Source organism: Aegilops tauschii, unplaced genomic scaffold, assembly GCF_002575655.3.
Source record: "Aegilops tauschii subsp. strangulata cultivar AL8/78 unplaced genomic scaffold, Aet v6.0 ptg000970l_obj, whole genome shotgun sequence".
Classification (NCBI taxonomy): Eukaryota; Viridiplantae; Streptophyta; class Magnoliopsida; order Poales; family Poaceae; genus Aegilops; species Aegilops tauschii.
The window spans coordinates 28407-42001 of record NW_027333188.1 but is presented as its reverse complement, the minus strand read 5'-3'; the positions used below and the strand labels follow the sequence as shown (position 1 = coordinate 42001).

At 35.8% G+C, this 13595-nt stretch overlaps 4 non-coding genes across 4 annotated transcripts; 2 read left to right on the top strand and 2 right to left on the bottom strand.

Annotated features, from left to right (window-relative positions):
• Nucleotides 1–931: 931 nt before the first annotated feature.
• Nucleotides 932–1013, bottom strand: TRNAY-GUA (transfer RNA tyrosine (anticodon GUA)). The gene has a single exon. It is a non-coding gene; the product is annotated as a tRNA-Tyr (tRNA).
• Nucleotides 1014–1520: 507 nt separating this feature from the next.
• Nucleotides 1521–1592, bottom strand: TRNAT-GGU (transfer RNA threonine (anticodon GGU)). Its single transcript has one exon. It is a non-coding gene; the product is annotated as a tRNA-Thr (tRNA).
• Nucleotides 1593–4969: 3377 nt separating this feature from the next.
• TRNAS-UGA (transfer RNA serine (anticodon UGA)) lies at nucleotides 4970–5057 on the top strand. The gene has a single exon. It is a non-coding gene; the product is annotated as a tRNA-Ser (tRNA).
• A 3612-nt stretch (nucleotides 5058–8669) lies between these two features.
• Nucleotides 8670–8758, top strand: TRNAS-GCU (transfer RNA serine (anticodon GCU)). Its single transcript has one exon. It is a non-coding gene; the product is annotated as a tRNA-Ser (tRNA).
• The last annotated feature ends 4837 nt before the right edge of the window (nucleotides 8759–13595 follow it).

The window sequence follows — 13595 nt, the reverse complement described above, 5'->3', positions numbered from 1 at the left end:
TAATCTTCTACTTTCTTAATCTTATACAATTTCCCTTCCTTTTTCTTATAGTTATACATACAATTATGTATGTATTATATGACCAACTTTCTATGGGTCACATAGACATCCAAATAAGCAGTAGAAGTGAGATGGGGAAAAGAGGTCTGAAATAAAAAGGGAATACGATTTATGTATGGATTCCGGTAAAATACCGGTACTCTATTCCATAAGAGTGGAATAGGAAATTAAGATGAGGATGGTATCATCATAAAGAAAGATAGAGTAATATAATATCCTAAATTCTACTAATCCACATATCGTATGTGTGTCTTTCTTTATCTTTATCGATCGGGAGTAGTGAAAAAAAATTCCTATATGCCTTCCCTCCCTCTTTAATGAGGGATGCAAAATAAAAAAGTGAAGTAAGGGTGCCCTGTGGGTATTTGATCTTGCTCCCTGCCCCTTTTTTTCATGGAAAAAGGAAATATCAATTTCTCCATTCATTGAACCCTAGTTCGGGACTGACGGGGCTCGAACCCGCAGCTTCCGCCTTGACAGGGCGGTGCTCTGACCAATTGAACTACAATCCCCGCGGGGTGTATGGCATACCCATTCTTAAATAGAACCATAAGAAGATTCGATTCGTCTTTCGTACTCTAAGAAATAGACGAATCATATACTACATACCCACATATTATATTATACGTGGGTATAGTGAGAGTGACATAACTAGTATGTCGTGATTTTTTATCACTAAAAATGGATAATAATCCAGCCTTCAATAAGAAAAACTCTTTTGTTTGTAAGAAAGGAATGAGAGAGATATGGATTAGAAAAAAAAAATTTCCCTTTTTTCTTTATCTTTTATTTCTATAGATCAGACATTTTATTTTATGGAAGAAAAACAAAAGGATTTAGTTCATACTCACGAAGCCCTAGATTTTTGGTTTGGGCCGAGCTGGATTTGAACCAGCGTAGACATTGTCAACGAATTTACAGTCCGTCCCCATTAACCACTCGGGCATCGACCCAGGAAGAATTTATTCTAGGGTTTTTGCTAATCTATGATTAACCTCCTTTCATAATACTCCCTACCCCCAGGGGAAGTCGAATCCCCGCTGCCTCCTTGAAAGAGAGATGTCCTGAACCACTAGACGATAGGGGCATCACTAGACGATAGGGCCATATACAACCGCTCGTGATTATACTATAATCATAGTATGAGCAGTTTTTTGGAATTGTCAATATACTCGAAAAGTATAAATAGATCCAAAGCAAAGAGTTTTTCCAACTTTTCTGTTATGTTTTCATCTAGGATTTTTTTTAGTTGATCGTTATAGATTAATTCTCCGTGCTTCATTTAGTGTTCAGACCAAAAATGCATCCATCCCGCACTAAGTCATAAAATTCTCTAAAAATATAGAGAAAGTTTCAAAAACAAAGAACAAAAGTGAATCAATTTAGTAGAAAAGTACTCTATCAGATTCGAACCAACGACTTACGTCTTAGCACGAGATTACTCTACCACTAATTTAAAAAGCCCTTTATCGGATTTGAACCGATGACTTATGCCTTACCATGGCATTACTCTACCACTGAGTTAAAAGGGCTTTTTATTTAATTCAAAAATTAGCCACTTGGATTTCCCATTATGGGTCTACTGCATAATGTACATATTATATATATAATATATAGAGATAGAGAGAGAGACATTATGTAGAGATTGTATATGTATATATCGATATCTTGAGAGCTCAAAATAAAATTAATAAAAAAAAAACATACCCTACATAACATATCCAACTCTTCTTGGTTCAGGGTTTTCCGTTTCCGAAGACTAGTAAAATAGGCGGATTCTGGAACCCCAAGGATTCAACGGTATATGGATATGGAAAATATAAGATTTCCGATCCTAGCGGGAAAAGGCGGGGAACAGATACCCAATAGGATATAGGATCCTTGGGAGGAACTTTTGGTAATGGCCTTGATCCTCTATGCTATTTTTTATGTGTTCTTAGTTCTATTGAACTTTTTTCATTCTTTTAAACAAGAATCTAATAAACTAGAATTGAGTCAGTGGAAAAAAGGAGAGAGAGGAAAGTGTTAAATGGAGAGAGTCGACTAATCAGAGACTTTTAGGATCTTCTTTACATCAGGTAAATCTGTCGGCCCTGTCCGTTTTTTTCTTTAAGTTACGACTCTTTGCTGCTTACTTCTATCAAGCCATAGGGAAAGTCTATGATGAATTTGGAAAACTCATCTCACTCTTACTCTATGGCTCGGACTTAATGGGGGAAGAAAACATCTTCCATAATTTCTTTTTTGTTCAATTCTGGACAAAAAAGAAAAGGAAAAAGGAATTTATAGGGACAGTGTTACCCCCTATATCCCCTAGTTTATATTGTAGGAATAATAAAACAATTTAGCAGTCTGACACACTTACGTCCTTGCAAAGTAAATAATTATTATTGTAGTCGTAACCGTAGAATAGGATCCTAATCAAAATAAATACATTTGGTTCAGGCGCTATTAGCATGGTAAGAAAAGATTTTTTTTACAGACCAGAGGGGCTATCTAAATCCTAAAGTAAAGGCGAGCGATCGAAGTAGAAGTACCAACGGCTCAGTGTCATGAACCTTCTCCATCTGATTCAATAAGGGGGAATTAGCCTTCTTGTCAAATGGCTATCCTTGACAAAGGGTACCATTTATACCATAATCTACAATGTAGCGGGTATAGTTTAGTGGTAAAAGTGTGATTCGTTCTATATAATAACTGAATTTGAAATGATATACTTAAGGCATCCTTAAGTTTTTTATTTTTATATTCCGATGAAAACTTTAGTTCTTATAAAGGATTAAATCCTTTTCCTCTCAATAGCATATTGAGGAAGAATATACATTCTGGCGATTTGTATCCAAAGACTAATTTAAATTGCATCCAAAATAAAAATAGGATTATGAGTACAGAGTCGCGAAGCATAATTTTGCATTGGATTAAGTATTCCAATTTTGAAAATATGAGTAAAGGATCTATGGATGAAGATACAAAAAAGTTGATTTCCAATCGTAACTAAATCTTCTTAAAATAAGGAATAAGGAAGCCAAATAGCTAAAAAACGATAGTTTTGGTTTACTAGAACCATCCGCATATTGTTTAAGCTCGGTGGAAACCCAATTCTTTTCCTCAGGATCTCTTGAATGAAATTAGGGAACGAAGTAAGTAGATTAGATGGATTTAGATAGAATTTCTATCTCCTACTCTATAAGGATCATCTAGAAAGCGGAGAGCTTTGGTTCCATTCAAATAGAAAAGCTGACATAGATGTTAAGTGGTGAGAATATCCATAAAGGAGCCGAATGAAATCAAAATTTCATGTTCGGTTTTGAATTAGAGACGTTAAAAATAATCAACCAACGTCGACTATAACCCCTAGCCTTCCAAGCTAACGATGCGGGTTCGATTCCCGCTACCCGCTCCATTCTGTATAAAAGGAGTATTCTCTTTGTCTAGACATGTTAGAGGCTTGTATTCAAGCCTTTTTTGTCCACCAGTTTCTGGTACTCCAGAGCGGAGTAGAGCAGTTTGGTAGCTCACGAGGCTCATAACCTTGAGGTCACGGGTTCGATTCCCGTCTCCGCACTTAGCAGTCTGTATAAAAGGACTATTCTATTTCTCTAGATATGGTAGAGGGGCGTATCCAACCCTTTTTTATTCATTAGTTCCCGGCCCTAGAGGGCAAAATTGAGCAGTTTGCGAAGTCACTTGCCTTCAAAAAAAGAAGGCGCAAGGCTTCTCCCTACCCTGCAGAAAATAAAAATGAAACGAAAGGGACAGTCTACCTCTCTCTTCCCTTTAAAAAAAGTTTGCCCGTTGTTTGTCTCAGTTAATACCCAATTTTTGGAGCTCTGTTGGCGAGTTCTATTTCTGCCTCCGGAGCGCCCTCTTTTTTTGAGTGGGATGCAAAGGAAGGGTAAGATAGTAAGGGATACGGCACTAGACTAACACCTAATTAATACTTAATTTAATATAAGTAGTTAAACAGTTAACTAGACTAAACTTTTTATCATAGTACTTTGATAAATTAAGCGGGCGAGCGGCGGGAATCGAACCCGTATCTTCTCCTTGGCAAGGAGATATTTTACCATTGAACTACGCTCGCTACGGTATATATTTTTATAGCGTATATCCGCCTGGGTCGACCTTCTATGTCTGGGTCGACCGTTTCATTTCATTTTCTATTATATTAGAGTTTTCCTTTTTTTATTATCTGTGAATGAATATTCTAATGGGAATGGAATTTCATAATACTGAAAGAGAAGAGCTAGCAATTCGGAACGCAAATTGCGTTTTAATACGTCTCACTATTCTAATTTTTTAGAAGAAATGGCCTTTATTATTTCTTTTTTATGGGGTTAATAAATATTAACCAAATTTAATTTAAGAAATGAGAGAATTCAGAATAGCTACGAGAAAGACTAGTCCAATCCATAACGATGTACCGGAAAATACAACATTTTTATTATTTGACCAACCATCAGGAGAAGCAAATACAAGGGGTACACTAATTACTAAGACTGAGGAAGTCGCAATTAATGCAAAAACAGCTAATTGGAAAGCAATAGTCATATTTCTAATCCTCCAAGCTACCATCAAATAAAGTTGACTACATATTTGATCCCTCACTTAAACCAAAATTGTAAAAAAATACAAGAAGTAGGAGGGGTTTAATCATGAATCCATTGATTCTTCTCTTTAATTCAAATTTATTACTTAAACCGCTTTTTTATTTGGATATGGGGGTGAGAAGAGATTATTTACTCTTTATTTCACAAGCGGGTATAGCGGATCCTGTATCCGTGTATACAGTATACAGAGATATATCGAAAAGGAACTTGTATCTGATATCTTTCTAGAGGCTAATAAATCTTTTTATTTTTTATATGGCTATGTTCTATTTGTAGGAGTAAAATAAGGATTAGGCTGTGGAGAGATGGCTGAGTGGTTGATAGCTCCGGTCTTGAAAACCGGTATAGTTCTAGGAACTATCGAGGGTTCGAATCCCTCTCTCTCCTTTTGCTTATTGAATACGTTTGTTTCTTTCATTTTTTTTTTTCTGTCCCTTATCTTTCTTTCATAAAAAGGAATGAATGGCTCGGCTAGATGGAATAACCGAGCCAGAACAGAAAAAAAGTAGAACAGGTATAAATAAGAAAATCTTAGTTAAGAGGGTTCATGTAAAGAACAGGTTCCAAATCACGATCGATTCCCTTTTCAAAACCTGCTGCAGCAGCTCGGGCTCTTCCTGCATGCCATAAATGGCCCACAAAAAAGAAGAATCCTAGAACAAAATGAGAAGTTGATAACCAACTTCTAGGAGAGACATAATTAACTGCATTGATCTCGGTAGCTACGCCACCCACGGAATTTAAAGAGCCTAAAGGAGCGTGGGTCATATATTCTGCTGAGCGTCGTTCTTGCCAAGGTTGTATGTCTTTTTTCAACCTACTCAAGTCCAAACCGTTGGGGCCCCTTAGAGGTTCTAACCATGGAGCACGAAGGTCCCAAAAACGCATAGTTTCCCCTCCAAAGATAACCTCCCCAGTTGGGGAACGCATTAGATATTTACCTAAACCTGTGGGTCCTTGAGCGGATCCCACATTAGCTCCAAGACGCTGGTCTCTAACTAGAAAAGTAAATGCTTGAGCTTGAGAAGCTTCTGGCCCGGTGGGTCCATAAAACTCACTCGGATAAGCTGTATTATTGAACCATACAAAACAACAAGCGATAAAACCAAAGACAGATAAAGCAGCTAAACTATAAGACAAGTAAGCTTCTCCAGACCATACAAATGCACGGCGAGCCCATGCGAAGGGTTTGGTTAAAATATGCCAAATTCCGCCAAATACACAAATAAAACCCAACCATACATGCCCACCAATTATATCTTCTAAATCATCTACACTAACAATCCACCCTTCTCCACCAAAAGGAGATTTTAGTAAATAACCAAATATAACACTGGGGCTAAGGGTCAAATTGGTAATTTTTCTTACATCTCCCCCCCCAGGGGCCCAGGTATCATATACACCGCCAAAATAAAGAGCCTTGAGTACTAGAAGAAAAGCACCTAGACCTAACAAAATTAAGTGAATACCCAAAATTGTAGTCATTTTATTTCTATCTTTCCAGACATAACCAAAGAATGGAAAAGATTCCTCAAGAGTCTCGGGTCCCAGAAGCGCGTGATAAATGCCACCGAAGCCTAAGACTGCGGAGGAAATTAGGTGAAGTACGCCAGATACAAAGTACGGAAAAGTATCTAGAACTTCCCCCCCTGGCCCTACTCCCCAACCTAGAGTAGCTAAGTGTGGAAGTAAAATCAACCCTTGTTCATACATGGGCTTTTCTGGTACGAAATGGGCCACTTCAAATAGGTTCATTGCTCCGGCCCAGAATACGATTAATCCGGCATGGGCTACATGAGCTCCAAGCAGTTTACCGGACAAATTGATAAGTCTGGCATTCCCAGCCCACCAAGCAAAGCCGGTGGTTTCTTGGTCACGACCAGCTAAAACGAAAGTTCCATTAAAGAGCGTTTCCACGTGGTAGAACCTCCTCAGGGAATATAAGATTTTCATGAGGCTGATCCTGAGCTGCCATCCACGCACGAATACCCTCGTTTAAAAGAATATTTTTGGTGTAGAAAGTCTCAAATTCAGGATCTTCCGCTGCACGGATTTCCTGGGAAACAAAGTCATAGGCACGTAAGTTCAGAGCCAAGCCAACTACGCCAATAGCACTCATCCATAAACCGGTGACGGGTACAAATAGCATAAAGAAATGTAACCAACGTTTATTGGAAAAAGCAACACCAAAGATTTGGGACCAAAAGCGGTTAGCAGTGACCATGGAATAAGTTTCTTCAGCTTGAGTTGGGTTAAAAGCACGGAAGGTATTTGCACCATCACCGTCCTCAAATAGAGTGTTTTCTACGGTCGCTCCATGAATAGCGCATAGCAGAGCCGCACCTAATACTCCGGCAACTCCCATCATATGAAATGGGTTCAACGTCCAATTATGAAATCCTTGGAAGAAAAGGATGAATCGAAATATCGCTGCTACGCCAAAACTCGGCGCAAAGAACCAACCAGATTGCCCCAGTGGATAAATAAGGAATACAGAAACAAAAACAGCAATTGGACCAGAGAATGAGATTGCATTATAAGGCCGCAATTGAACAGACCGAGCAAGTTCAAATTGGCGTAACATGAAACCTATTAGTGCAAAAGCCCCGTGGAGAGCTACAAAAGTCCATAGACCGCCTAATTGACACCAACGAGTAAAATCTCCTTGTGCTTCGGGCCCCCATAGTAGCAACAAAGAGTGTGCTAAACTATTGGCAGGGGTAGAAACTGCTGCGGTTAAGAAATTACAACCTTCCAAATAGGAACTAGCCAATCCATGGGTATACCAAGAAGTTACAAAAGTTGTCCCTGTAAACCAACCCCCTAAAGCGAAATAAGCACAAGGAAAGAGCAATAGGCCAGACCATCCTACAAAAACGAAACGGTCCCTTCGTAACCAGTCATCCATAGTATCAAATAGATCATTTTCTTCTTTAGGAATTCTACCAAGGGCTATAGTCATAGTGATCCTCCTATTCAATTACTTCAACCATTTCCGAGCACCTCATATCACTTTCCAAGGCATATGATAGTTTTATTATCTGTGGACGATTTCTTTGTCGTTCAATGCCCTTTTTCAATGGTCTCGAAGAGAGAAATTTCCCATTTTTATCTATGGAGTCACAGTCACAACCGAGGTCGTGGTAAATCCATGAATTTGATTCGATTTGTTTTTCTTATACTATTTGTTTTTCTTATACTATAGAAATAGAAATAAATTGTTTTTCTTATACTATAGAAAGAAATAAACCTTTGAATTCAGCATTATTCCAAGACTCCTATTTCAAAGTCTATCTTTTAAGGGAAAAATGAAAATAAAAGTAACCCTTCTTTTCCCATTCCCTCTCTATTGCATGGGTGGAAGAACTAAAATAGAGGATTCTGAAAAAAAAAATGGACCTTCGAAATCCAATTTTATGTGTAGCGCAAAGGAGTTGCGATTTCTTCTTATTCCTATAGAACATCTAGTAACAAGAATATGAAATCGTAAATAGCGAAAAATTCTTGTCTTGCGCGGTCTAAGTCTAAGGAAATAAAAAAAATTCGCTTATACAATTTCATCTACATCGAATTTATATATCAGAATAGCGGATAGAGGCATCATTAAAGGAGTCAGGTCTACTTACTTTATGCTTCTTTCCAATTTTATGGTGGATTTGATAAGAACCCTTTTTGCTTTCTTGATAAATAATCGACAAAAAAAGCGTTTTTTTTTTATATAACCTGCTTGTTTTATTATAATTATAACAAGTCCTATATGGAAATGCCCGCTAAAGAGAAAATCTATTTGATTGTCTCTCGGCCAATATCGATTTTTAGAAAGAAAAAACAAGAATTTTCTTCTTTTTTTATTAACATTAAGAAAAAAGAATATAATTAAAATGGAATTGGCAATATAATTTTTATAGACTTTTGAAAGAAAAAAAGGGGGTTTTTTGCAACCGTTATTTCTTATTTCTTGCCTATATCATATCACGGAAACCTTTCGCTTTGGAACGTGGAGAGATGGCTGAGTGGACTAAAGCGGCGGATTGCTAATCCGTTGTACAATTTTTTTGTACCGAGGTGTTCGAATCCCTCTCTTTCCGCTCCCTTGGATCATTTGGGACTTTCGAATTGGAAAGAATTCTGACCCCCGGATTTTCTCATAGATAAATGTACGAAACAAATCCAATAAGAAAAAAAAAAAACTGAATTTTTACTCCTCGCGTCCAGGATTCCGTCCTGGGTCATTAGATAAGAATCCAAAGATAAAGAGTGAAACAAAGAATATCACTACTGTATAAACAAAAAGTTTGAGAGTAAGCATTACATAATCTCCAAGATTTTTTTTTAAGGAATAGATTACCAGTTTTTCCTTACCACACGGATCCACTAGGATGGTTTTTTTTTTATACCTAAAAATGCAAAAAAGAATTCTTGAAAAAAATTGCAAGAATTCTTTTATAATAAGCACTCTTATCAATAGCAAAAATAGGGTTAGGTGGTTAGGTATTGTGTAGGTACCTTTAGGTACCTGCTCAACCTAGGTGCAGGGGAGTAGAAAGGCTGATCCAAATTTATTGCTGTAGCTACCCATTCAATGTAGAAGAATTTAAATTTTAGAATCGAAGGTTCATAATATAAAAATATAAAACTTCTCGGCTTTTACCCATTTTTAAATTTTTTTGGAATGAACACATCATTCAATTTGGCATACAGAGTACTAAAGATTTCATCGAAAACTTACAGCAGCTTGCCAAACAAAGGCTAATAGAAAAAAGAATAGAGGTATAACAGGCATAATATCCACGATTGGATTGAAAATAGCATAAGCTTCGGGTAATTTGGCAAAGAAAAAACTAGTAGGATAAAGAACAGAATTAAAACAGATACAGGTTAAACTAAGTATATTAGGCATAACAAGCATTTCATTCTTGTAGAGTAAATAATTGGATTTTTCTTGAGTTATTTTTTTAAGGGAAAGAAGGAAAAGGCAGATTCAAAATCTTTTTTCTTCGGACTTTCCCAAACACAAAATACCTCCTTGTATTTGCACTCTCAAATGAGAGTGGAATAAATTCGACTTTCATATAATATCTTAATAGAATTCCATGTAATGATCAATGCATTTTTTTGATTCTATATTATCCGCATGTGTAGAATACTAGCAAGAGAATATCCCTCCTTTTTTATGTAATTGAAATGGTATTGACGAATAACAAATAAACATACTAGTGTTTATTAGTGTCGCATAAAACCCGAAATGGGGCGTGGCCAAGTGGTAAGGCAGCGGGTTTTGGTCCCGTTACTCGGAGGTTCGAATCCTTCCGTCCCAGATTGTTTCTGATGAAACAAACGGTGAAATCATATAGTATTCCGTACGAGACAAAAGTTTATTAAAGAGAATAATGATATCTTATTCTTTCTCAGAAAACATAATAAAGTCTTAAGTCCAGTCAAATTGACTATCTTTATTTTCATGAAAAAATGGGATCTATCAAGCACATTCAGGATATGCCTCTACTATAAAATAAAATCACTTAGTCATATTTTTTTCTTCCTTTTGGTATTCGAGTTGAAGAAGTACGAGAATTCTATAACTACCAAAAACTTTCAATCTTTTCATTGGAATAGTTTATTTAGTTATTATAGTTAATTGTTTTTGGTACTGAAAAAATATATTACTACTAGAATTCTAATTCTAGTAATTAAATTAATTAAACTTTTTTGGAGGTTGATAGTTTATTTATTGAGGAAGAGTCAATCCTTCTTTTCTCACTTCAAGATTGATCATCTCGAGCCATCCGTTGAGGGTGGAAATTTAAGAATAAATAAGTTTTAAGCAAACTTGTTTAGTCGTCTTTTTCAAACTATGTTTCATTCATATGATAGAATTTTAATATGGGTTTAAATAAATTGGATCTTGGCGGAGGCTTCCCGGATAAATACTTACTTTCTTTTATCCATATTGCTCCATAGATAGCAAGTTTTAATTAGTATAAAAAAACTAAACCAATGACTATTCATGATTCCATCCATATTGGATCAATTCTCTATACCACTTTGCAATGAAAAGAGGAATGTTTGTTATGGTAAAACTTCGTTTAAAACGATGTGGTAGAAAGCAACGTGCGACTTGAAGGACATGATCGATTGTGGATTTTTCTATCCATCATTTTCCATAGTAATGAAAATGCTCTTGGCTCGACATAGCCTGTTCTATTCGTTCCGAACCAAATTTGCGCTGGGTTTAAGTAACATAGTACACGATGGAGCTCGAGAGGACAGAATTTTTTTTATCAAGGGAAAGAATCTAGGGTTAGTGAAAACTAATAAATTAGGCCAACTTTGTCAGTCTATCCTTAATATAGAAATAAATCGAAAGGTTAAAATAAGAATAAAGTCCAATAAAAGTATATCAGAATCAATCCCTCTTATTAGATTTCTATAGAAGAGATAAATGCTTTATCGAAGGAAATAAGAAAAAAGGGTATGTTGCTACTCTTTTGAAAGAAAAAAATAGGAATTCCCGAAGTAATGTCTAAACCCAAGGATTTCACAAATCAAAGATAAAGGATTCCAGAACAAGTAAACACAATTTTCAATTGTCTCAACAACAGAGTTGGATCAGAATAAGGAATAAAAGTCAATTCGTTCGAAATGAGACAAAGAAAAGAGTTTAAAGACGACTCAAAAATTTTGGAAGGATTTTGCCTTCGAAGTTTGTCAGGCAAAATTAGCCCACTTGAGTCATGAGTATAAATGAAATTTGTTTTTTCTGTAAGGAAATTAATGCACGTCATAGTCTAATTTCTATTATTATCGACAGAAATTCGAATCATTTTCTCGAGCCGTATGAGGAGAAAACCTCCTATACGTTTCTAGGGGGGGGCGTTGTTTATCTACATCTATCCCAATAAGCTGTCTATCGAATCGTTGCAATTGATGTTCGATCTCGAAGAGAAGGAAGAGATCTTCAAAAAGTAGGTTTTTATGATCCGATAAAGAATCAAACTTGTTTAAATGTTCCAGCTATTCTCTATTTCCTTGAAAAGGGTGCTCAACCAACAAGAACTGTTTATGATATTTTAAGGAAGGCGGAATTCTTTAAAGAAAAAGAAAGAACTTTGAGTTAATTGAAGAACTAAATGAATCAAAAAGTAGGATAGGAGAAGATTATTAGTATTCCTAGTTGTCTAATTATTTAGACACAATTTACCTCTTTTTTAATCCTATTTGGATTTATATTATATCGTGCCAATTCAACATAAGCCCCTATTTTATTTACTTTTTCTATCTAATTTGTTTTCTTACCATTGTATTTCCATTGACAAAGGTCTATTGAACAAATAGAATTTGTAGATAGATGGGTCTCTTTATCCTCACTCCATATTCAATTTTTCCGCCTACACTTCGCTCAAATGATAAGGGTGTTCCTCTTGCATGTATTCTCATACAATATAATATATATTTTTTTTTAATAAAAATCGCTAAAAATAAGGAGAATTTGGCCATCGTGATTAGGGTCGCTCTTTTTTTAACTTTACTTTAGTGGAATTTAACCGGACCTGTTCGTTTTGGCATTTGAGTGTTTTTCATGGTCGATAAAAAAATCTTTTGATGTCTTGCTAGTTCAATGTTTTGACAGAAGCGCGCGGTGTAATTCCATTGATTTTTGGATTTCGATCGTATCTAAGATCCTTTTTTTATCTGGGTTGCTAACTCAATGGTAGAGTACTCGGCTTTTAAGTGCGACTATGATCTTTTACACATTTGGATGAAACAACAAATTCGTCCAGACTCTTGGTAGAGTCTAGAAGACCACGACTGATCCTCAAAGGTAATGAATGGAAAAAATAGCATGTCGTAATAAAATCAATCTTTTTTGAATGGAATCCAAAATTACGATTTTCTGGGTCTAATGAATAAATGGATAGAGCCTGGCTCCAATTCTGGTAAAATAAAAAGCAACGAGCTGAACTTCCTAATTGGAATGATTCCCCGCTCTAATTAGACGTTAAAAATAGATTAGTGCCGGATGCGGGGAAAGGTTGGGTTTTCCTATGAGTGGACCCTTTATTTTTTCTTTTTTTTTTAGAAATCCTAATTATTCTTGATTATGGATTGAATAAGGGATGTTATGGATTGAATGTGTAAAAGAAGCAGTATATTGATAAAGAGGCTGTATTCCAAAGTCAAAAGAGCGATTGGCCTGCAAAAATAAAAAACTTGTTCTGTTCTTTTTTTTTAATTAGAACAAACATAAACTAATTGGGTAGAAAAGGAGCAGAAAAAGATCTGTGGATTAGACTCCCTTTCTTTCCAGGGTTTGTATTAAAAATGCAACACCCTGTTCTGACCATATTGCACTATGTATCATCATTCGATAAACCGAGAAATGCTTCTTCTCTCTGATTCAAGTAGAAATACAAATGGAAAAATTCGAAGGGTATTCAGAAAAACATAAATCTCGTCAACAATACTTTGTCTACCCACATTCTCTTTCAGGAATATATTTATGCATTTGCCCACCATTATGGATTAAATGGTTCTGAACCTGTGGAAATAGTTGTTAGTTGTAATAACAAGAAATTTAGTTCACTACTTGTGAAACGTTTAATTATTCGAATGTATCAGCAGAATTTTTTGGATAACTCGGTTAATCATCCTAACCAAGATCGATTATTGGATTACAAAAATTATTTTTATTCTGAGTTTTATTCTCAGATTCTATCTGAAGGGTTTGCGATCGTTGTGGAAATCCCATTCTCGCTACGGGAATTATTTTGTCCGAAAGAAAAAGAAATACCAAAGTTTCAGAATTTACGCTCTATTCATTCAATATTTCCCTTTTTAGAAGACAAATTTTTGCATTTGGATTATCTATCACATATAGAAATACCCTATCCTATCCATTTGGAAATCCTGGTTCAACTCCTTCAA